The 25127-nt window shown below is 39.9% G+C and overlaps 1 protein-coding gene and 1 long non-coding RNA gene across 6 annotated transcripts in view; one reads left to right on the forward strand and one right to left on the reverse strand.

Annotated features, from left to right (window-relative positions):
* LOC148686358 (uncharacterized) overlaps positions 1-25127 on the forward strand; it is a 76689-nt gene that overhangs the window by 45571 nt on the left and 5991 nt on the right. The gene's annotated exons all lie outside the window — the stretch shown is intronic.
* The window catches only part of SYT14 (synaptotagmin 14), a 67942-nt gene that overhangs the window by 13550 nt on the left and 29265 nt on the right, over positions 1-25127 (reverse strand). The gene's annotated exons all lie outside the window — the stretch shown is intronic.

The raw sequence follows: 25127 nt of genomic DNA on the forward strand, positions 1-25127 counted from the left end.
ATATTAACACATATAAAAAGGGCATATATATGGTCAACAGCGTATTAGAATAGGGTTGCCATATTTTAAAAAGTGAAAGTCCAGCCACAAAAGTTGGCAAAGTTGTTGAGCTTTTTAAAAGAAAATTCGCCCTTCTGGCATGGGTTGCCATACATTCACGGACATTTCAGCGATTTCCACTGTTTCCGACGGCCAAATCCTGGCTATGTCTGGGAAATTCCAGACGTATGGCACCTCTTAGAAGAGGATTCCAGCTTCTTTTTCTATGACACAGGAGGGAATATATCTTCTAAGACTGTGTGTTCTGTGGCACATACATGCCTTGTCTGAAAACAAGAAGGCACTCCCCCCCCCAAAAAAACCCCCAAGTCTCTTATTCATTCTTATGCAACTTTAAAATTGATTAATTACTTATTAAAGGCTGCAATCTTATACCCACTTACCTAGTAATAAGTCCCATTGAAGTCAGTAGGGATTACTTCTGAACAGATATGTATAAGATTGCACTGTAAACCTCAAACAATTTATTAAATAACTTTAAGAAAGAAATAAAGAATGACAGCCCTAATATATTTCAAGACAGTACATAGTCAAGTAGAACCTATGAACACACTGCATTTGCCCCCTCCCCCCAAATAAGACAAAATAGAAACAAATTAGTGTTTTCCATTAGCAAGGATTTATATGAAGTAAAGTTTGAAGTAAAGTGTAAGAGTATATGGGATGCGTCTAAAAGCTGGATAAGATAATGAAGAAAAGAAAGGTGCATTTTGGAGTCAGGAAAGAAGCAGAGAAGTGATTAATGCTACTAAACAATTTAAGTGGGTTGCAAATTTCCTGTAGAAGGAAACAAATGGAATCCATATTAACTGCAACCATTACTGTTTCAGAGGTAAGCTCCATCTTATTCCTTCTTTTTTCCTCTCCTTTGAAATGTTCAACTTTTTCGTTTCAATTCAGTTTGGTCTCTTGCCTTACATGTTACTTACTCACAAAAACACACCATTTGCTAGTAAAGTTCTTTTGCATTGCGTGTCTTGCAGTCTCCCACAGGTCTTCATCATCTCCACTCTTCTTGTTCTATATTTGGTTTCCCCAAACCATGCCTACACTGTCTGCCTCATTAACATCTGGAAACTGCTGCCTTGTCTCGGAGGTTCAAAATCCCTAGCCAGAGAACTGCTCTACCAAATCTGGTTTTGCACATTAGCTTTGAGCTTCTCATGAGCTCCTTTAAATATTCAAAATAATCAGAAAAGGGCCTATTGTTATCAGTGAGCAACCCAATTCCAGCTTCCTTGTATAGCTTGATAATTTTTTGCAAGTAATGCTTTGTAATCATCATGGCTGGTATCTTTCTCAGCAGCATACTTGCATATCTATCTCTCTCTCTCTCTCTCTCTCTCTCTCTCTCTCTCTCTCTCTCTCTCTCTCCTCCCCCCATTCCTCTCTCTCCTGTCATTCCTCCACATGCAGGATTATTCATGTTTATTTTTAAGCTAACCTAAGTTTCCTAAGTTTTCGTGCTTCAGGGGCTTCTCGGCAAATGTTAAAACAATTTAAATAAAACATAAAATGAAATACATGTTTAAAAATTAAAGAAAATCCTTTATTTTGAATGATTAAATACCCACAGAGGTTTCTGCTATGCTACTCCAATGAGCGCAAATGGATTTTTCATGTTTTAATATTTTTGAGCTGGGAAAAGTTCATCTCGCCAAATAACCCTGCACCGTGAAGACAGTATAGAAGATAAATAATAAATATTTAATGAAGACCCGGGGCGCTTTCCCCCCTTCTAAAACAGAAAGATTACACGAGCTTACGCAAACACTGTTATTTTACAATGAAGTGGGTTGTCTCAGCATCCTGCTACAGCGGAATCTCGGCTTTTACCACCTGCCTACCAAAATGGAAACAACATATTTTAAACATGAAGGGTAACTTGTGCAGCGAGAAAATAAATATACCTTACGAGTAGATTACTGGGTTGTTTGGGAGGAAGACAAATCGTTTTGATTTCATTTCCAAATAAATTGCTACTTTGGACATTCCTAAATTCTGAAAGCAAGCTGAACTCAGGGAATGTGCATTCAAACGCATTATAATGCAGTGAAAATTTACAGTTGCCATTCGCATCCTCCTCTCCCTTGGGTTTTCATCTACTCCCTTGGGTAGATGAAACCCTTTGGTGCTACTAAGGGTGAGAAAGGAGAGGCCCACTTCATCAGCTCAGCTGAGAAATGAACTTCTCTTTGGCTCCTCCTCTCCCTGGACTGTCTCCATTATAGCTGGTCATCGTATGAAAAAATAAATAACTCCAAAAACTAGGGCCCAAGTTGGCTTGTTTCCCTCTTTTCTCCCCAATCCTATTTCCTTTTGCATCACGTTCAGTAGACAAAACATTTGCACGCAGGAACTATATATATATAAAAAAACTTTGACAGTGGTTAAAAAGTTGCACGTGCTTTATAAATTGTTATTACTGTTGTCAGTAATGGCAACGATAAAAAAATTTGTTAATCATGCTATGTATGTGTAGTGCTGGGTGACAAAATGGGGGAAAGGAGAAGGCACTTGTGGGTTGCGACGCTAGATGTGTTGGAAAAACCATGGGGTGATTTCATCAAATCATAGAATTGTAGAGTTGGAAGAAATCCCAAGGGTCATCTGGTCCAACCTCCTGCAATGCAGGAATCTCAGCTAAAGCATGATATCATACCTGAAGGAGCATCTCCACCCCCATCGTTCACTGAGGTCCAGCGCCGAGGGCCTTCTGGCGGTTCCCTCACTGTGAGAAGTGAAGTTACAGGGAACCAGGCAGAGGGCCTTCTCAGTAGTGGCGCCCACCCTGTGGAATGTCCTCCCATCAAAGAAATAGACAGCTATCTGGCGGTTAGAAAAAAATCTGAAGGCAGCCCTGTTTAGGGAAGTTTTTAAATGACTGATGTTTTAATGTATTTTTAATCTTTTGTTGGAAGCTTCCCAGAGTGGCTGGGGAAACCCAGCAAGATGGGCGAGGTATAAATAAACTATTATTATTATTATTATTATTATTATTATTATTATTATTATTATTATTATTAGACCATGGCACCAGGCAGCTTTGATGGGAGCAGGGAGCAGGAAAACAAGCACTAACCCTGAGCTGGCTGGGTCCGGGAGGTATGCTGAATGCAAGCATAACGCACACCTATGCTGGGTACCACTGACTATTTGGCTAGCACATACCTGCACTGTGTCCTTTTGGCTGGCCCCTGCCTCCACTAAGTTACTATACTTTGTCACCTTGCCACACAAATGCCACCATGTTTTGGTGAACCATGCTCACATTGGAGCCCAAAAGCAATAAATAGCGCAGCTGGGGGGGGGGGGAAGGAAGCAAGTTTTGTTTTTCTTGTGCTTAACGAAATAAGCTAAAATTCAGTTTAGAAAATAACACCCCCAAAATCCCATCGAAAAGCGAGAAACTCCTAGAATCTGAACCTATTAAAGAAATGTGTCATAACAAGATTTTCCATCAGTAATCAGCTCTGTACTAGAAAGGAGCAGAAGAAAAAGGCAGGCTGACAGAATGAATGAACAAGGAGGGAAGAAAAAAGGAGCAGGGAGTGGCACTTACATTCACTTGAAGGCAGCTCAGCTGTCTTGCTCAAAAGCTGAAATAAGCATCAATCAGACAACCCAGTTCTAGTTTGCTACCTACACAACCTATTCCCTTTAACTGATTGCTGGGCAGAACAATCCAAAAGGAAAGGAGAATCGAAGGTGAGCAAACCGCCTAATCCAAAGCCCCATAGGGCTTGTGTCAGTATGGCAGAAAGCAGTGGTGTGGGTTCTTCCTCCTTTTCATTGGTTCACTGCTACATTTAAAAAAAATTAAAAACAAAATCCATGCCATTTCTTCCATGCAGCACACCTGCAGTATCTGTTCCCCCTGTTCTAGATTGGAGACCCAGGAGTGCCTAGAATCCCATGATTCTTTTCTCTCTTTCTAAGAAATGTGGGGAGGCTGGAGAAGTAGTGAAATAGGGAGAAGGGAAACTTTCTAGTACCAGCTCTCTTCTCTGTGGCTACCATTTTATTTCCCCGGAATCCCTCCTTGGAACAGCATAATTTAATCATTCTGTGAGAGGCTTCTGTCAAAGCAATATGGCGTCCCTTGACCAGCATTGCCCCTCTCGCCGAAAAGCTACCTAAGAATCATCCTATGGGGGAATAAACTTTCAGCTGAGACTATTTATTTTAATGCAGGCTGGGCGTCTAAGTCAGGGTTTGGGAACCTGTGGACCTCCAGACATTGCTGGACTACAACTCCCATCATCCTGATCTTTGGCCATGCTGGTTGGGGCTGATGGGGGCTGGGAAATCCACAACAACTGGAAGGCCATAGGTTCCTCACTGCTTGTGGATGAAGGAGATGTGGGCAGAGATTTAACCTTCTCCCCATCCTGCAGGAAGACACTTCAGCTCAGAATTGCTCGACCCAAACTGCTTTATCACCACCATGGGAAAAAATACAAGGTCATTATGCCAATTCAAGAACCAGAATGAGTTCCTTCCTAATGGAAAGCTAATCATCAGAAGGCAATCTGACTGTGGGGAGACACAAGTACTGAACAATCTACTCTCAAGTGCTGGTTTTACCACCTTATAGTCAATAGTGTCACAATGGAAGTTGTAAAAGCATATTGCAAAAGAATGCTGATGTATTTACTATTTACAGTTATTAGTTTACACACTAAACATTTTCATGGGCATAAAATGTAACATTTTAGACACCTAATTTGAAATTACTGTTTTATACAGCTTGTTAAACAACCCATTTGAAGGTAGCAGATAAGTAGCTAATTACTAACAAATCTGACAGCTACAGCTGCAAAATGTTTGTATGATAATTCCAAAATTGAAAATGGTTTATTGAAGATCCATTCAGAAGCTAAATGACTTATCTGAAAAAAAACATGATTAAAACATTCCAATGTTTTCTTACAAGGATACAAACCAAGACCACTTTGATTTCTTCTACGCGGAAAAAATCGTTGCATGTTGGGACTGCTTAGTCAATAAAAAGCAAATAAGAAAATAATAATTCTAGCCCTTGATGCCAGCAAAGTAGAACAGGGAAAAATTGTACAGCCAATCTTTTAAAACCATGTATTAACTGGTCACTGTTTTGAAGGTGTGGAAGTTATTTAATAGCAAATAATAAAAAAAAGTGTAGGATTTTAAAACATATAAATAGGGAGATTTGCATTTAACTCCTTCACTTTGGTCCCAATTCAGATTTATGATTTGCACAGCAGAGGGTGGAGGACTGTCATTTGCTTTTCTACGAGTGGGGGCATAGTGGCGGGCAAATGGTTAAGCCCCTTCTCCCAAGCTACACTTTATTTATTTGTTACATTTATATCTGATATTTCCTCCAAGGAGCTCAAGGTGACATACAAAGCTCTCCCGCTACCCATTATTCATTCATTCATTCAAATATTCAGTTAACTCATATCCCACTCTTTCTCCTGAGGTAGACCAAGGTGGCAAAGATGTCAATAGTAGTAGTAGTAGTAGTAGTAGTAAAAGCATTCTTAAAACAGTAAAAAACATTATAGAAACTGTGAAAAGTGTTCTCTCTGCTAGTGATCTGAGAGTTATATCATACCCTCCAACTTCATTCATTCCCCCCCAAAAAAATATCTCGGTCTGAGGGACAGTGGGCTGGGCTCCTGCTGAAAAGGTTTGCTGACCCCTGATCTAGTCTCTGAGCCATTTCATCTCAGCAACACTGTTTTATTTCACGCCCAACCTCCCACGCATGCCCACCTTAAGATTATGGGGAACAAAGAGCTATGCATGCTTCCCATATCTTCATCCAGTGTTTTATCATGGCTGTATGCAACCTGCACATGTCTCATAGACGAAAAAACTTACAGAAGAGAAAACTGGATGGGGATAAGGGAGGAAAGGCCCCATAATACTCCCATGCACTGCCTAGAGGAGAAATGGAGCTTGACTGAGCCCTGTGGGGACTGCTCTGTGAACAGATGCTGCACCTGCACCAGAAAAGAATTATCATTTAGTTTCGTTTTTCATCTCTCTCCGCCACCCAATCAAAACATTAGTAATATGGATTCTGTATGAATTAAGCATGAATTGGCTAGGTACCAGTGGGAGTTTTTCCCTAATGTGAATCACTGTGCTTTGGAGGGGATTTTTTTTACCAAGATCACAGCTGGCGAGGGAAGGTTTTAAACCTTCCCTACCCACTTGGAATGTTATGATCAACAGTTGATAACAATGATATGGAAGGGGGTAAAAATAGGATGGATAAATTAATGGATATGTAGCTAAATAAGATGCATCTGAACTGCCATGGAAACCTGGGTGGGGAACTCTATGCAAATTATTGTATAAGGATGAAAAATATAATCTGTAAATATAAAACTGGAAAAAACGTTAACCTTTAAAAAAAAAAAAATCTTCCCTGCCCACATGCTGACCACCAGCTCTCTCTGTGCCCGGTGGTATATGTTTTTAAAAACTCACAATATGGTGGCTAGTAACATTGTAAATATAATATGCAGTTAGGCCATAAGCACATGCAATTGAAATAATCACACATTCTTTTCCTGTTTCCCCATGCTTCCCTTCCTTTTCCTTCCTATCATCATAAGATAGGTTGCATCAGAAGGTAAATAACTTTTTGCAAATCTCATCAGACTTCCACGAATTGAACAGCCACCCCTGCTATAAAGTTCCCTTGCCTGGAGTTATTTTTACTGTATTAAGGTTTCAATAACAGGAATAAAATTATTTCACGGCTCTATGCAAAATCCACTTATCTACTTGCTTAAAATGTTTATCAAAGGACATCGGTAGGGACTGCTGACTGCACCCTACCTTAAAAGTAGTGATTCCTGCAATGCAGGGGGTTGGACTAGATGACCCTTGGTGTATCTTCCAACTCTCCAGCTTTATGATTCTAAAAGAAAATGGTTTGAATATAATGCTCACAGTAAGATTATTTTGTTTCAAGTTTTCATAGTATGTATACCACTGTTATGGTACTTGTCCCACTTCACCAAAGCAGCTGTTTTAAACTGTTATCATAGAAGACTGGTTTGTTTATAGAATTATAAACCAGAATAGAAGTCGCAGCATAATCAAATACTTTCAAATTAACTCCTATTAGAAACAATTGTGGCTGAATAATGTATGACCATGAAATGAAACAAAGATTGGGCTTGCAAAATACTGTATCATGTGTTTCCCCAAGCTGCCTGAATTTCAGTTAAAAACAACGATAAGTAAGCACTCTTGTTTTCTTGTACAAAGTTGCAAAAAAAAAAAGTAGGCAGGGACAGTTTTGCACTATCATTTTGGCCATTCAACAATTCTTGAATGATGAAGTACATGGTTTAACCAGACACCATATTGCAATTTACTTTGAAGTAAGAAATGTGTATTGTAACATAGGGTAATGTTAGAATTTTGATAGGCGATCACAGCTGCAGCAGAATTAGTTTCTATAGCAACCAAGAAGAAATAATGTGGTGAATTGCATTGTAATACACAAAGATGGGTTCCTTGCAAACAGGATTATTTTGCTAAAAGTTTAGCCTCCCCCCCTTTCAAATTAAAACATTTTCTCTAAATAATTATTCTGTTTAATTAGTCTAAAAATGTTGCTTGTTAAATCCTCCTACACCCTTGTGCCTGGACAAATATTACATTGCAATTGCTGTTCCTATAAATAAATTCAAGACATGTCCTTAAAAAAGGGGGGGGGGATTTCTAGTCTAACCTGAAGTATCATTTTCAACAATGTGCGTTGCATCATTCCCTTGGAAAGAAAGGCATATATTAAACATACCTTGGAGTAATTCCTTAGAAACTGCATGATGGACTTGGGAATTAAAACTGAAATGCACCATCTAAAACCTTTGGACACCTGAGATTTATAGAAGCTTTTATCAGCATGTACTCTCTCATGGCTGGCACGTGATTTCACAAATATATTAGTATTCAAGGTACCATGGACTTTTTCAGGACAAGGTTTTTTTATTTAAAAAAATCAGTTCAAACATATCTTTAAAATCTCAAAGGTTAGTGATTTCTACCAGCAAAACAAACCATTGCGTTTTGTTTTAAGCTATTTATGGCAATTAATTACAAGCATATGTCTGAGCCTTTTATGCATTTTGCCCTCATAATGCGACCCATTACTGTGGCACAGTCTATCCCCCAGAGTTCCAAAGTATCTTTGGCGTTGCCATGGATACCAACGACATGCTTTCTCTTGCAACTGCTTTGTGTGTCTTATCAAACACCAGAAAACTGACACAGTAGGAATCTGAGCCATCTATATAGGATGAATTTCTAATCTCTTGGTACTGTTCCTTGAGGTTCCCACCCCCACCCTTAGAAACAAGCTGCACAATACTGTATACACTTGAGTTCTAAATGAAATGAATTCGTAGATTAATTTTCAAGGGGGAAAGGAGTCATTTAACCCAACTGACTGCATTCCAAGAAAAAGAAAAAAAGTGTCAAAAAAAAAAAGGTTAGGGTTTCAGTTTCTAATGCTTCTGCACTGAGTAGCGATAATATGAGAGTTTCAGAAATAACACTGAAGTTCTCAAGCAAAGAACAGCTTATATTCAGCTTTGGCCCTGAGCTCACGTGGCATTGTGAGACATTTCAAAAATTATTCAGTGGACCAAATTTAGGGACTCTTTTCTTATATTTATAACTATATCCTGCCTTTCTTTTAACTAAAGGGAGCATATTCAAGGTTCCTGGGCAATGAATGGTCAGAGGGAGCTGAATGAGAGGAGGTAGTGTTGGAAGCTGAAGAGGTAACAGGATTTAGTGAGCAGGAAGAGACTGTGGCAGAGAGCAGTGCAGACTCAGAGGCAGGAGAGGAGGGGGGTAGGGTTGGGCGATAACTGATTTTCAACATCACGATATCACCAGTTGAATATCATGATATCTTGATATATCACAATATATATCTACGGTGGCAGAGAGCCTTGCCGGGCCTCCCCCCAGTGGCAGAGGGTCCCGCCATACCTCCCCGCAGTAACAGAGGGTCCTGCCGTACCCCCCCCCCCCACAGCAACTGAGGGCCTTGATGAGGCTCCCTGTGGCGGTGGAGGACCTTAAAATGTATACTAGTAGATTTAATAAAAATATTAAATAAACTTCCATATAATATATTTAATATATTTTCAACTAATTTAAGAGTTGTTTAAATGATGTACTCATGTACTAGTCAAATTGCATCTGCTTCCCCACTCAGAGGTCTAAGCGGATTCTATGCATGCATAAGCCCCACTGGGTTCAACTAAACTTACTTCTACTTTCCTGGGAGTAAGCCTCATTGAATTCAGGAGGGCTTGCTTGTGAGTAGACATGCATTTGCTTGCACTGCCTACTGCAAAACACCCAACCTCCCATTTCAGCATAAGGCAGCCAGCTAAATCTTCTGCCCTCCATGTACCCCCAGAATGACCCCCCAAGCCTCATCCCACCAATCTTTCCCTTTTTATCAAAGGGAGGGGGAGGAGTTTGGATTTGATAGCCCGCTTTATCACTACCCAAAGGAGTCTCAAAGCGGCTAACATTCTCCTTTCCCTTCCTCCCCCACAACTAAAACTCTGTGAGGTGAGTGGGCTGAGAGACTTCAGAGAAGTGTGACTAGCCCAAGGTCACCCAGCAGCTGCATGTGGAGGAGCGGAGACACGAACCCAGTTCACCAGATTATGAGTCTACCGCTCTTAACCACTACACCACACTGGCTTGGGAGGACAAGCAAGTAAATTCTTTAAATAAAGAAATAAAACCTTCCCTTTTGATATGGAGTGAAAATGTTTAGGGGGGAGCAGCATAAACACCACCAGAAAATAAAAATAAAAACTCTCCCTTTTTTCCTAAAAGGAAAAGGAAAGAAGTGCTGTTAAGTGTCCACCTGCCTTGTTGAAACACTTATCACAATGATATTTCAATACCGGTACAGTGGTACCTCTGGTTAAGTACTTAATTCATTCCGGAGGTCTATTCTTAACCTGAAACTGTTCCTAACCTGAGGTACCACTTTAGCTAATGGGGCCTCCTACTGCCACTGTGCCGCCGCCGCACAATTTCTGTTCTCATCCTGAAGCAAAGTTCTTAACCCGAGGTACTATTTCTGGGTTAGCGGAGTCTGTAACCTGAAGTGTCTGTAACCCAAGGTACCACTGTATTCAAGGGTGTGGTGATTTATTGCACAGCCCTAGAGGGGGCCCAGGATGCAAGAGATAAGGCAGGCTGCTGAAGAATCCAGGGAGTTTCCCCCTCCTGCTGTGAGCAGCTCCCCTCCTCTCTCAAAGAAATGAAGAGGATGCAGCAATGAGAAACAAGATGATGGAGCCTTAGGCTGCAGGGGAAGGAACCGGGGAAGAAGCTTTAGAGAGCAGTGGGAAGGCAGAGACCTTCAGTACTCACAACTGCTTCACTGGGGCAAGGGTTGCTGTGACCACTAGGACTGAGCTGTTTTGTTTCCTTGAATAAAAATAATTGTGATGCTGATTCTCAATTTAACACACCTGAGACAAAAAAAACCCCATAAATATCATCTGGTGTAACAAGTGAGACATGCAACAAAAGGTCGCACTGTGTCCTTTTCATCCCCTAACTGTTCAAAGTTAATCACATGGACAGGATATTATAAACTGTAAACTGCCCAGGAAGGACAATTAATTCCACCCCCATTTTCTGTTTTCCTTTCCAGCTGACACTCAACGTTCTGTGGCTCCTGGAAGTCACTCAGCATGTTCAGTCCTCACTGGGTTGTGGTGCATTCATGCTCGAATAAAGCCCTCTCATTTCTCAGTGGCCATTTGAGCTCCAATCCTGTTGGCATCGCTCAACAACCTGGGTTTGCCATTAGATGCAACAAGTGGCACCTGCAAAGAACATTGTAGTAATATATAATCACACTGCCATGCCTTCTTCCAGAATTTTATTAGCTGTAAGAAGCTCAAGAAAAGCAATCCATTCTTCTTTCCTCCTAATTTTTTCACTTTCCTTTAACAACTGACCCTCAGCTCAGTCTTCAGTCTTTAAGCAGGGGCATTTTTGCAAACTTTGGATTCCCTCCAAAAATGCTGCTTCTGCCTCAGTGTCTCCAATTCAGATTCTTTCCTGTTTGCACTCACACCTGAGTTTGCTATTAGACAGTGATGTTATACAAAATAAGAACTCTGAGAAACAGGTTGCACAGTTGTAACTGATGACACAGTGATGTTTTTTGTTGTCAGCCTTTTTCTCCTGCCATCATGCTAACTTACATGAATTCATACCATCAGATACCAAATCCAGGTTCGAGGCAAAAGTATGGCAAATTATACTTCAGTGAAAGCCCTAAGTTTATATTAATCCAGCTCATAAGAAATAAGTACTAGAAAAATTATAGACTACCAAAAAAAATTCAACATTCACATTTCAAGTGTGGCCTGCTAATCAAAATAAATTTTTTTTTATTATTATTTTACTTCGATCCAGACCAACACGGCTACCTACCTGTAACCAAAATAAATTTGTATGTGTGTCCTTAGCACCTGAGTAGCAAGTCCAATTGGCTTAGTCCCAGGTGAGTATTTATAGAATTGCCATCTATGGGTCAACGCTAACCCTTAACAGGACTTCAACAGATATGGCTATGGTTGCACTATAAAGTATTTGTGACAAATTTCAGCATATAAATCACCCTCCCCACCTATGCACATGGATACACATTCTCTCCATCTGAGGCCTTGGGTACTAAGTCTATCCTCACTGTAATGGCTATTCATTAGCAACAGATCAATTGAATCCCCTTGGCCTTTTGACTTCATTATTTACAAATATAATTGTCCAGGAGGGGCTGTAGACAACTGATTAAATGTTGGGAGATAGTCCATTTAAAAGTAGTCAGTAGTAAGTGGTGTTCTCTCACTTTCACTTCCTGTTCTCAGGCCCAGAACCAAGACTACTGTACCTTGTAGTCTCAAACTATGTAATAAGTTCAGCTTTACATACCTCTGGCAGTATAACAAGCTCAATCAGTGTATTTCCAGTAGTGATTATGTTAGCTTACCACATGGCAAAAGGCCACAGATGGTCATCTCCCCTTGTTGTTAGCATCACCATGCTGCAGGTCATGTGTTTCCATCCTAATTCAAGTTGCTGGGAGTGATCAGCCTTCTGTTCTGAGATTCACATCTTCCAAATATGTACTCTTATTAGCTCTATTTTTAACCTGCCACTCATATAGTATACTTAAAATTCAGAGCATGTTTACATTATCCAAACAGCAGGCTAATGGAACTGCAAACCAGACAGTCATGCATAATTCAAATCAGTATCCTAAGGCTTGCAACTTCTAGTCAAAGATGCCTCTAAATTAGATAGGGTGTGACTTTAACATGAAGAAAGTGTAGCTAATTTCTTCCTTTATCTGACAAATTGATGCATTTTGCAAAGGAATGCTATTAATGTGCAACATCCATATAATAGTGCATTTGTAAACTACTGGTAGAAGGATGAACTACTACAAAATAAAATTAATCTGGAGACTGTAAAACCAAGTCAATAAACTCTAAATACTAAAAATATAAACTAACTCACAAATTGGAAATGAAAACAGGTTTCTGAAAACATTTCTATACAAGCCATGGAAAAAGGCAACATGCTGGAACTGCTGAGAAAGGACTTTGCAAAGACAAGAGGAAGATGGCCCAGAAACTATTGGATCAATCTTAGCAAGCTATTTCTGTGTCCCTGAGGGTAAATTAGACAAGATGCCATTAGCAACTGTGTCAGTGTTTCTGTTTTAAATAGTTAGCACAAGAGGGGTTTGATTTGGACCAGGACCCTGGCTAGCAAGGGGATAGGACGCAGGGCTTTAGCACTTGCTGTGGTCCCAATCTTGATCATGCCTGTTATTTCTATTGGATTTCAATTTGTGGGGGGGGGGTTAAAGGCTCGAGGGCTGCCTTTCCCCATATGGACTGACCCAAATCCCACATTCATCCTCTGAGGACTTCTTTGTATGCCCCCTCCACTAGAGGCCTGGAGGGTGGCAACAAGAGAACGAATCTTTTCTGCAGTGGCTCCCCTTTTGCAGAATACTCTCCACAGGGAAGTTCAGCTGTTGTCTTTATTATACACATTATACATCTTTAGGCAACAGACGAAAATGTTCCCCTTCAACCTTTTGGCTGAAATGTGTTTGTGGAAGGGGGAAGGGGTTATTGGTTTGTGGGTTTTTTTTGTTTTTGTTATGTATTTTGTGTTTTTTATATTGTAATTTTATGTTGTGAATGGCCCTGAATCTACAGATGAAGGGCAGTAAACAAATTTAACACAACAACATCCACACAATTGTTAATTGCACAAATGGCATCTCACCTAGTTGAACCCTGAGTCTGAATATCTGTGAGGAAACAGGATATGAATGACAAACATGGTGTGTAAAGCCATGACACTAAGTAAATTTAGAATTAAAGTCTCAGTACTGTAACTTAATTCTAAATATGTATCTGGTCATGTAACAATAAAGCAAATGCTTCCAGATAATACTTTCTGTTCTGTTAGCAGAAAACAACCTGTTGGTTTTCAAAGCAGATGAGCAAGCTAGCTAAAGACAAAAATCAAATAATTTTGAGCTGAAGGAAGAAGGTGCTGATCCACGTTAAAAAAAAAACTGTTCTGAGAATGTACAATTCTAATGCTTCATCTACAAGTTTAATCAGGTCAAAGTAGTAGACGACAATATATATGAGCACAATCTCACAGACCAAATGTAAAGTGAGAACCCACAATACTGAAAATATGTAAAACAGATACGCGAGAAAACATATTTACATAATTACTTTGATATAGAATGAGAAAGGTCACATGATGAATTTAAAACTGCAGGCAGCCATGTAAGTCCATTGGGGTGGGGGAGTTAATCCAAGAGCAACAGTAGTGTAATACCTTCCATTACAAAATTTAGTGAGCAAGATTTTAAGTTCCTCAGAAATTATCTTTCATACTGAATTCTCTTTTCAGCAAAGAAGTGAGGAATAAGAAAAATGAATTGTTTTAGGGTCTGAGCTTCTGGGAACCAATCTTTGGATAGGGCTAATTACATGATTCCTCCCTAGGCCAATGCTGCTCTCCCCAGGTAATGTATGCATGTGAACCAAGGCACACTTATTTACCCGAGAGTAATTGGAACCTTGTTTAAGTGTTCAGTACCTGTGGGTATGAAACATATGAAAGGACCAGCAGGAACATAACTCTGCCCCCTCAAAGATGGCACCAGCCAGACTTTTCCATCCAAAGTGTGATTGGCATCAGTTTGAAGGAGTCCCCTTCTACATGCATAAGGTTTCCATCGCGTGGATGAGAACTCAGATTAAGCAGGTGGGGTAGCCCTATGTGGTGAGTTCCAATTGGCACTGAATGCCTAAATAAGGATTTCAGCAATCCTCCCAGTTTTGATCCCCTCAACCTAACTCTGTAAGTGGCAGGAAAAACTACACTCATTTATCTTCTCACACAAAAAGCCATGAACAAACTCTTAAGTTTCTGCATCTCCCCTCCTCATAAGGAGTTGGGGAATTCTCAATACATCATCAACCATGTGCTCCACATAATCCCATACATTTTAGAAGATGAAACAAAACAATGGGTGCAAGTAGAGATAGAGATAATTGGAAACATCCCCACCTCAGTGTACCCATTAAACCCCATCGCCTTGGAAGCAAACATGATATGGAGGGAAGGTTTGGTAACCTACTCCCACATAATCATCTTTGTGTTAGTTCAATTCCTGCTAAAAAGGGGGGTTGGATATCTCTACCATTACTACCAATATAGTGGTATATTTCCTCTATAGAAAGAGATATAAAGACAGATGAAGTATCAGACAGTTTCCTACGTATTGAATATCACTCAATGGAAATGTTTCTGTCTCTGATATTTTCCAAGTACATAAACTCAAGGTCATCTTAAGGACTTTATTTTCCTTTTCTTCTTAGACTTCAAGCCACAGACTGGTGGGTTGGCAGGGTAGGGGGATTGAATGAAGCAGTCCTAGCTACATACAAACTCTGTTCCGTTCTCCCAATACTGTACTGTCTTCATGCTTCTTCAATATGGCTCTCTATACCTGGTGGAGTTCCCACCCATTCTGCATCCTGCAAACTGCCTTTTCCTTCAAATCATCCTCAAAAGACTTCTACACCTACAATACGTCTTTTTCGCCACATCAAACTCCACCACCTCTTTATTATTGATTTATTTTAGCGATTTATAACCCACCCTTTAACAGTTCCCAGGGCAGCTTACGTAAGTTTGTGACAATAAAACAAATTCAAACAAAAACCAAACCCATTATATGCTCATCACATGTATCATAAAGGTAAAGGGACCCCTGACTGTTGGGTCCAGTCACGGACGACTCTGAGGTTGCAGCACTCATCTCGCTTTACTGGCTGAGGGAGCCGGCGTTTGACCACAGGCAGCTTCCGGGCCATGTGGTCAGCATGACTAAGCTGCTTCTGGCGAACCAGAGCAGTGCACGAAAACGCCGTTTACCTTCCCACCGGAGCGATACCATTTTATCTACTTGCACTTTGTGCTTTCAAACTGCTAGGTTGGCAGGAGCACATGTATCATACCAAAATCTTATTTTTTGATGATTCTGTGCAAGGCAAAAAGTGTATCCAATTATTTATAAGGACAAACTTGGGTAAAAAAGAATTTTTATTTTTATGACAGGTGTAGGAAATCTGTAATCTTGAATTAGAGCTCCCACCATCTCTGGCCAAGGATCATGCTGGCTGGGGCTGATGGAAGTTGGTTTCCATCCTTATCTGGAAGGCACCAGGTCCCCATCACTACTTGGTGCATCATGCATATATTTTACATATATTTATGTAAAAGAGCTGACAATTCTGTTCTTCTTTATGATAATTACCGGTATATTAAAAGAGCAATGTTACTTTATTATGCTTATGTATGCCCATTTATATGCAAGTTTGTTGTGCTAAATGTTTGTTCTTTGTATTTTCTTATTTTTAATATGTGCAAATTTTTCAACAATGCAATTTTTAAAATTTCTTCTTATTTGAGATGCTTTGTTTGTAGCCCACACTTGTTAACCCCAAGGGGTTCTGGCGCAGAGAACAAATAAAACAATCAATTAAAACAACTGTGCATCAAAACCAAAATATTAAAACAGTAGAACCTTCTCCAAAATCGCATAATAGCACAACTAGTAAAATTAACTTCTCTGCCTATGAGGGGGAATCCTGCCCTTGGAAGCCTTCTTCCAACCTCCATAGAAAGGTTCACCATCAATACCTCCTTAGAAGACAAGGCAAAAAAGATGGCATTCTGTTGTTGCATCTTGATTAGATGTCATTTCAACACATTCTAGAATGTGGGATACTTATTTTCCATTACACTGAAACATTTTTAATGGCCACATACAGTAGGGAAAAGATAAGGGGAGGACACTCCTCCTGCTCCAACAGTGCCCTGGATCTGGCAGTTCCTGAACCTCAAATTCTCCCTTCCTCAACCGTTTATATCTGTCTGATAAAAACTGGCTACAGTAAAGCCTCTCTAGGCGGCTGCATATGCTCTACTACTGGGCTACAGTCCTTCTTTGAATAGGTACCACAACCATGGATCTTATGGTTATGGACGAGTACTGTGCCTCACAAGGCCAGCATCCATGACAAATCCAGTAAAAGTTGTGGGTGTGAAATCAGGTTTTCTAGATGTTTGGCAGCCATTCCTTCTTTAGAAGAATGTTCTTTGAGCAATTGTATACGTTAAACCACACAGACACACACCATGTTTTACTTGCAAATCCTTGCCAATAAACAACTGGGATCATGCCTCATCACTAGGGTATGCCTGATCCTGTGAACAGCTAACCCACTGCAAAACACTATAACACTAGCCGATAAACCTAAAATTATTTCTGGTATCTTAAGGATTAAACAGGCACGTGTCCTCTTCTCCTTGAATAAGTAGTATTAGGTAGCAACATGCAGAGTTAAACAGAAGTATTAACTCCAGTCGTGTTGTTCGCTTAATAGTAAATGAGAAAGGAGGGGAAATGATTTCAGACATAACCATCCTTCACCACAGAATTCATGCAAGCTGATGCAGTCTTTAATCTCCCCACAACAGCATACATTATGACAAACCGCTTGGATGCAGCACAATTCAACATGTAACTCTATCTTCAAAACCTTCAGATCAATTACAATCAATGGGATTTTTGCCAGTGACTTGGATAGAAGGTGGGTTTGCACCCACAGTGCGGTAGGAAAATTTTAATGTTCACTAACTATAAACACATTACAAACACCAGCCTTTTCCAGGAGCCTACAGTCTGTTATTGCTTTTAACTTGGCAGCTTGTAGCTGGAAGATTCTGATGCTGAATTGTTTGGAGAGAGAGAAAGGCATCTGGAAAGAAACAAGACACTAGGTTATCAAAAATGCTTCAGTTTGTTCCTTTCTGTCAGCCTACTTTATGTCATGAAAACAGCTTTTAAAAGCATTTCACATCTTCCTCTGCACTCTTTCATTTTCACTATTAAAAATAAATTCTTTTCTAACCAGGCCCACTTCTATGTTAGACTATGTAATACTGATACCTAGCAAATGTACAGCTGGAAGGGCTGTTGCTAAAAAGGCAAAGATGTTCTTAAATTGCTATTATTATTATTATTATTATTATTATTATTATTATTATTATTACTACCGGTATTAACATTGTTATTTCTACCACCCTTTAAAAAAAGCTAATTCAAAAAAGACTATACTAAGGGTTCATCCAGCCTTTCTTTTGTGCCACATTTCTAGGCACAGGTCTGGGCTTTAAAGCTCTGTGTCACAGCAGGGTGGAATTTTTTGTCTCGGAGCATTCAACCTGTGTTTTACTGCTGAACTGGAGCAAACAGCAAACAGGTTTTCCATGCAAAGCGTGGTGCAACAGGAAGTGTGGATGAGCACTAATGTACCCTTTGAGAAAGGCTATACAAGATATGTACTAATGATTTCCCTTAAGAATTCCAAAGGAAACTAACAAAAACATTATGTGCAAATTCACCTAAATAGTAAATTAGAGAATTTGCTTGTAAATTAGTTTGTTGAACACTTAGCTATATCTGCAGCAGCAACCTATAGTCAAGCCAGGATTATGTCTGGAACAATCATGCTTGAGAAGTACACTAGGACCTAGACAGTCACCTGATGTCTTAGATGCACTTTCTTCAAGAGATAAGTTTAGGATAAAATCCTTTATTCCTATATTAGATGCACTTGAAGCCAAATTTTAAAAAGTACCATATACAGTGATGCTGCACAATTGTTTTCCCATTCGTACTATTCTGATAGCATCTAAGCAAGAAATTCAGCAAGGTGTTGAACTGTTAATAAGAAGATAATAATAAATTTTTGTTTATATCCCGCTCTCCCCAGCCAGGGCCGGGCTCAGGGCAGCTAACACCAAATATATATTACAATAAACATAATAGTAAAAAAACCACAGTTAATTAAAATACGGCTTATAATACAGCTTAAAAATGCAGCCTCATTTTAGTAGTACCCCATAAATCAAGACCATAAAGGGAGGAAACATCAGATATTCACCTGAGCCAGCTATCCATGCTGGTCCTACATGGACCAGCAAAAAAGCCAAGGGAAAATTTTTATACCAGATCCAGGGGTCAGAGTGAGTCAAAGGCCTGGCAGAACAGCTCCATCTTGCAGGTACTGCGGAAAGATATACAGTGGTACCTTGGGTTACGAACACGATCCGTTCCGGGACGCAGTTCGTAACCCGAAATGGCCGTAAACTGAAGTGCCATTTTGCACTTTGCGCAAGCCGCGTGCGGCAAAAATACTTCCAGGTTTGCAGAGTTAGTAACCCAAGGTGTTTGTAACCCAAGGCGTTCGTAACCTGAGGTACGACTGTATAATAGTATCTTGAAATGCCATATCTGCTTAAAGGAACTGTCATTCTTGTAACATTTTAAGTTTTATATATATATATACTTCATTATTTATATAAAATGTAAAATGAGAAATAAGAGAAAAATTATAGGAAATATTACATGTTGAAACATGTTTAATCATAGCTTGATCTTCCCATACTGGTAAGTCATCTTTTTAAAGTATTCCCATTCTTAAAACAAAGAAAAAAAGATTAATATGGCCACCTAGAGGTGAAAAGAATAATCCTAAAGTAGCCCATATTTGTTTCTGAGTATTTTAAACTAATAATCATGAAACAAGTATATCATGAGCTGGTATGCCTACCAGGGAACACCAGAAAAATATCAGTACAGTGCATTGGTACAAGGTACTTTGTTTTACTAGCATAACTATTACTGTAGTTCAACCTTGTATAATGACGCAAGCTTTCTGATTGGTTTGGCCAGCTAAACTTGTAGTCTCCCCCCCCACACACACACACACTATGGTGAAATATGAGTTTACAACACTGTGCTTTTTACAGTATTCAATGAAGTAGGAATTGACTAGTCTGCTCTTCAATACAAAGATTCCCATAATGCTAATTTAAATCAGCAGCAATGAAGTTAAAAAAATTAATATAATAATTCCTCAAAAGAACTGTATATTGTTTTGGGAAGTGTGAATTAGATAACTTGCATTCTATGTGCTGTAAGTGGGTAGTTAAATTCAATCCATCCATCCATTCATCCATCCATCGTTGGGAAGAGGCTACAAACCTATGATATGCATCTAGTTACCACACAGACCATTAAGGCATGATATTACACACCCACCCCCTTTATCTATCCATATACACACAGCCATTTGTGTGTATCATATCCATCTTGTAAAGGTAAAGGTACCCCTGACCGTTAGGTCCAGTCGCGGACAACTCTGGGGTTGCGGCGTTCATCTCGCTCTATAGGCCGAGGGAACCGACGTTTGTCCATAAACACCATCTGGGTCATGTGGCCAGCATGACTAAGCCGCTTCTGGCAAACCAGAGCAGCGCATGGAAACGCCGTTTACCTTCCTGCCGGAGCAGTACCTATTTATCTACTTCCACTTTGATGTACTGTACTTTCAAACTGCTAGGTTGGCAGGAGCTGGGACTGAGCAACGGGAGCTCACCCCGTCGCGGGATTTCGAACCACTGACCTTCTGATCGGCAAGCCCTAGGCTCTGTGGTTTAGACCACAGCGCCACCCGCATCCCACTATCCATCTTGTATTATAATGTATATTTTTTGTATTATGCACACATCTGTTCCTAATGAAATTATCCTAGGGGTGGTAACTCTATTTCTATCAAAGGAATATTTTTTTCTTCATACAGTATATGTATGTGCCAAATGTTAAGTCACTGAATGGCAGTGATTGGTGTGTAAAATACGTTTCAGATGGAAAGTGCTCCATAAAATTTCATTCCTTCACATCCATTATTTAGCAGATATCCTTAGGAAAGGACAAAACTCAGTGGCAGAGCACACACTTTGCATGCAAAATTTTAAAAAACCAAAAACAATATCCCTAGGTACCCCAATATAAAATACAGAAATGTTCAACCCCTGAGGTTTAGAGAAAATCCCGGTGAGCTTGCTGTAGCAGCCATGAGGTTAGGCTACTCAGCTTGTAGAAGATAAGCTCAATAATATAGTGAAAAAATCCAGATCTGTTTTCAGGGTAGGCATTCATTTCACAGCAGTCAATCTTTATCTTTAGTTGGGGTTTGTTGGACACTTTTGTTTCCTGCACCAGTTTTCCAAAGCATGCAAGTTACCCCAGCAGAGACAGATCACAATAAACCTTTATGCACTACTACATATCAGTTATGGTTATACTGACCTTGCATGGGAGTTGAAGCAGAAGCTATAGGTAGCAGTGTATCCTAAAGAGTTCATCTCTAGGCTGTATGACAGAGCAGTGGAGTCTAGGGTGGGAATAGAAAACCTCTGGCCTTCCAGATGTTGGACTCCAGTTGCCATTGTCAGGGATGAAGGAACGTGTAGTAGAATCTGGTGACTGAAGTTGAGTGTGTTTCTCCCTATCTAAGAGGCAATGAGCACCACACAAGGACTAGCGTACTCCTTCCTCCAAAGCTGTGATTCTGCCAGTGGGTCAGATCCTATCAATCATGTTAATATTGATGCAGTTAAGAAAATATTCCTTTCATTCCTCAAGGTGACTTCAAACAATTCAATGTGGTTTAGGTAGAATTTTTATAGGTGTAAAACTATATATATAGACTCGCAATGAATAACGACCTTCCTAATTCTTTCTATTAGCTAAAAATACTATTTAAATAACTAATAAGTACTATTTTTCAGGGAGTCTTCTCTTCTCATGAGGTGGACAAAGTATTGGAGCTTCAGCTTCAGGATCTGTCCTTCCAGTGAGCACTCAGGGCTGATTTCCTTCAGAATGGATAGGTTTGATCTTCTTGCAGTCCATGGGACTCTCAAGAGTCTCCTCCAGCACCATAATTCAAACGCATCAATTCTTCGGCAATCAGCCTTCTTTATGGTCCAGCTCTCACTTCCATACATCACTACTGGGAAAACTGATGCTGGGAAAGATGGAGGGCACAAGGAGAAGGGAACGACAGAGGATGAGATGGTTGGACAGTGTTCTCGAAGCTACGAACATGAGTTTGACCAAACTGCGGCAGTAGAAGACAGGCGTGCCTGGCATGCTATGGTCCATGGGGTCATGGAGAGTCGGACAAGACTAAACGACTAAACAACAAGTACTATTTTGGGATATGAAAACCTACTACCGTATATATTTTGAAAGATGGCTTTTCCGTTTCTACGGCCAACTCGTGAGATAGGGCCTACTGTTGCCAAACTTGGGACAAGGGTTTCTGAGACTGGGGCACTGGTTTTCATTGGTGTTGGGCATCCAGCCACCATTTTGAATCAAGATGCTGATCTGAAATGTGACTTTGGTGTGACTTCATCCAGTTTTTGGTGTGATGGGTACAACTATGCTGATTTCATACTCAGCCAAGGTGGAAATGGCAGTTTTCATCAACACTGGGATGCCGGATGCCAATGGGACATTGTGCATATGGAGACATCAATCATTTCACAAATGGAATATTGATTGGTGGGCAAAGACTCACACCATCTATACAACATTGTATCCTTTTAAATACTTTTAAGACAATCAAATCTGCTTTTCACCCTCCATTGACTCATGAAACCTTATGGAGAGACACTTTAATTTGATTGCCTTTCTTGGAACATCTAAAACTACAACCAGCATCGACTATTCCCACCCCCACCCCTGTACAAATACTAAGCTCTGTTTTCTTTGTATGGGTATGTTTGTTACTTGAAATTAAAAAACAATTTTAAAAATAATAAACTGATACAAAAAAGTAGAAGTCTGATGTTCCTGACAGAAAGTAGTATGAAATGTCAAAACAAGAGCAGGCAGGGCTGTGAACTGCTGCTGCCCCATGTAATAGCAGATGTGAATTCAATTTGCCACATCTTGTCTTATGCAAGCATATCCCCTTTATTTCTGTTTTTCTTTTTACATTCTGGAGAATCCTTTGAGGAGATCCTTTACTTAGCCTCAGAGTTTCAGGCTCAATGATCCAAATCAATATCCTTGCCCAAGGGAGTAATTTATTTATTTCTCATCCAGCACCATTCTTAAGTACATTTCTTGGTAAACAAGAAAAATAGTTCTCTATTATTTTATATGTGTGTTTTATATAAAGTTACACAGATTGTTATCTATTTAAAACTTCCATATTAAGGTTGCAGTGATATTTTTCTAAAGCCCAAAAAATAAACATATGTTTCAATATAATTTATGTTGAAGGTTTAAAATGTCCCTTGATGTCCATCACTTCTAACCTGAGATAGAAACTTTTTAAAAAAGTTCTTTTAAAGTTATACAGGCTGGTAGTGCTTGTTAGCCTCCTTTATGGCCTGCTGCTTCCTGCTTTCTCAGCCACTATAATCCTATGCTGCGCAGATTTTTCTCCACCACGAATCTGATGCAACTGTGAACGTCCTTCATTATGTTTTCCTGCATTCAAAGTAAATTTATTTGTGATATTGTAGTAATATTTCAAAAGTTTCTTAAACAGAAATAATTTAGAAATAGCCTAAATATGTTCATACATTTTAGGAGAATGTGTACTCTAGTATAAGAGTCAGTACTAACAATACCCTGACAGACAACTTGTGTTTAAATGGTCCACGTACTTCAGCACTGTTAACATTAAACCTGCAAAGTCATGTAAGATCACAACTCCTTTTTTGTTTTGACTGAAATGCTGAGATCACATGTGAGTTCAGCTTTCTGAAGTTACATTGCACTAGCAATAGACTGCTAGTGTGAGCCAATTTTTAGGGCAAACTAATCAAGAGGTATGTTGCTAGAACCATAAAGAATGGGGAAGATAACAGGGATGAGAAACTCATGACCCTCCAGATGTTATGCTATGTTGCAACTCCCATCACCCCTGTCATTTGGCTATGCAGGCTGGGACTGGTGGGAGTTGGGAGTACACAAAATATCGGGAGGCCACAGGTTCCCCTTCCCTGTCCTAGAGAGTCAACTCCATTTCTATTAGCAAAAGTTGTCTTACTTGGTCACCTAGAGCAGGTGTCTTCAAACCTTTCAGACTAAGGATCAACTTTTAACCCAAACATGATTTGAGGACCCATTTCTTAATATTTTCTTAATCTTTTACCATATATTTATATGGTGGTAGTACTCCTGTTGCGACCCACTTTGAATCAGGCTGCAACCCATTAGGCTGCACCCTAACAGATGAAGACCTAAGACAATTCTGACTCACTCCTATTGAGAAAGTGACTGGCTATTTACAAGCCTAGTGCTGTGTTGCTTGCAGTAACACAAATGTAAATCTTAATTTACTCTACCTGACTAACAAATACTCAGAGTAAACCTACTGAAATGAATGACACATTAGTCATTATGAAATCAGTCCATTGGTTTCAGTGTCTACTTGGAGTATGACTTAGTCGGATACAATCGTATGACTTATATAACTACATAAGAGTTGAATCAGAAATGTTTTCATTCAGTACATTTAATACTACAGAAGAAAGATCAGAGTGGTGGATTGTCAGAAGAAGGGCATGGCAGGTTGTACTGTCCCCCTGAGCCACACTATGATTATATTATTTTAGAGAGTTTCCTGTACTCTGCCTTACACAAGTTTTCCTGTACTCTGCCTTACACAATCTAATGTGCAAATATATCAATAGCTCTATAAAGAACAACAAATCCCTCCCACTCACATTTGCTAGACACAAAGCCTGCTGGTCGTAATTACATCAGGCTTGCATGGTTCACGTCCAGTTTTTGCAATAGTTAAGCATCTGGTAAGCATAGAATCTTATGCAGATGAGAAGGATAGGTGATAGTCATTTGCATATCAATGACTTCTAACTGCAAATTGCCATATATTTCAATACAGCCTCTATATCATGGGTAGGCGAATAAAGGCCCAGGGGCCGGATCCAGCCCAATCACCTTCTAAATCTGGCCCGCAGACGGTCCGGGAATCAGTGTGTTTCTACATGAGTAGAATGTGTCCTTTCCACCTCTGGGTTATTTGTGAGGCATAGGAATTTGTTCATTCCCCCCCCCCAATATAGTCTGGCCCCCCACAAGGTCTGAGGGACAGTGGACCAGCCCCCTGCTAAAATGGTTTAGGCAAGTGTGAGGAGAAGAGGAAATACTATGAAACCTTATGAGAACTTCACATGAAGCCAGAGAGGTAATGAGTAAGCATTCATCCTTGCTCTTCCAGGAATGGACAGATCAGATCAGCAATGTCCTATTTCACTGTCTTATGAAAAATTGTAAGGATTCCAGCCATAGCACCAAAACTCCATCATGTCAAAATCTGCTAAAGTTCTAATAGGATCAATGATAGTCACAACATCATTAGAGCATGCTAGGAACTTGACTTATGTAGAAGTCACTGATCTACCTAAAAGTGAGGCTACATCAAAGGGAGATGAGGGAAGCAGTGTCACCATCAGTCTGTAGAGAAATAACCAGGCTCCTCCCCCAATCAACTGTC

Source organism: Zootoca vivipara, chromosome 3, assembly GCF_965207765.1.
Source record: "Zootoca vivipara chromosome 3, rZooViv2.hap1.1, whole genome shotgun sequence".
Taxonomy (NCBI): Eukaryota; Metazoa; Chordata; class Lepidosauria; order Squamata; family Lacertidae; genus Zootoca; species Zootoca vivipara.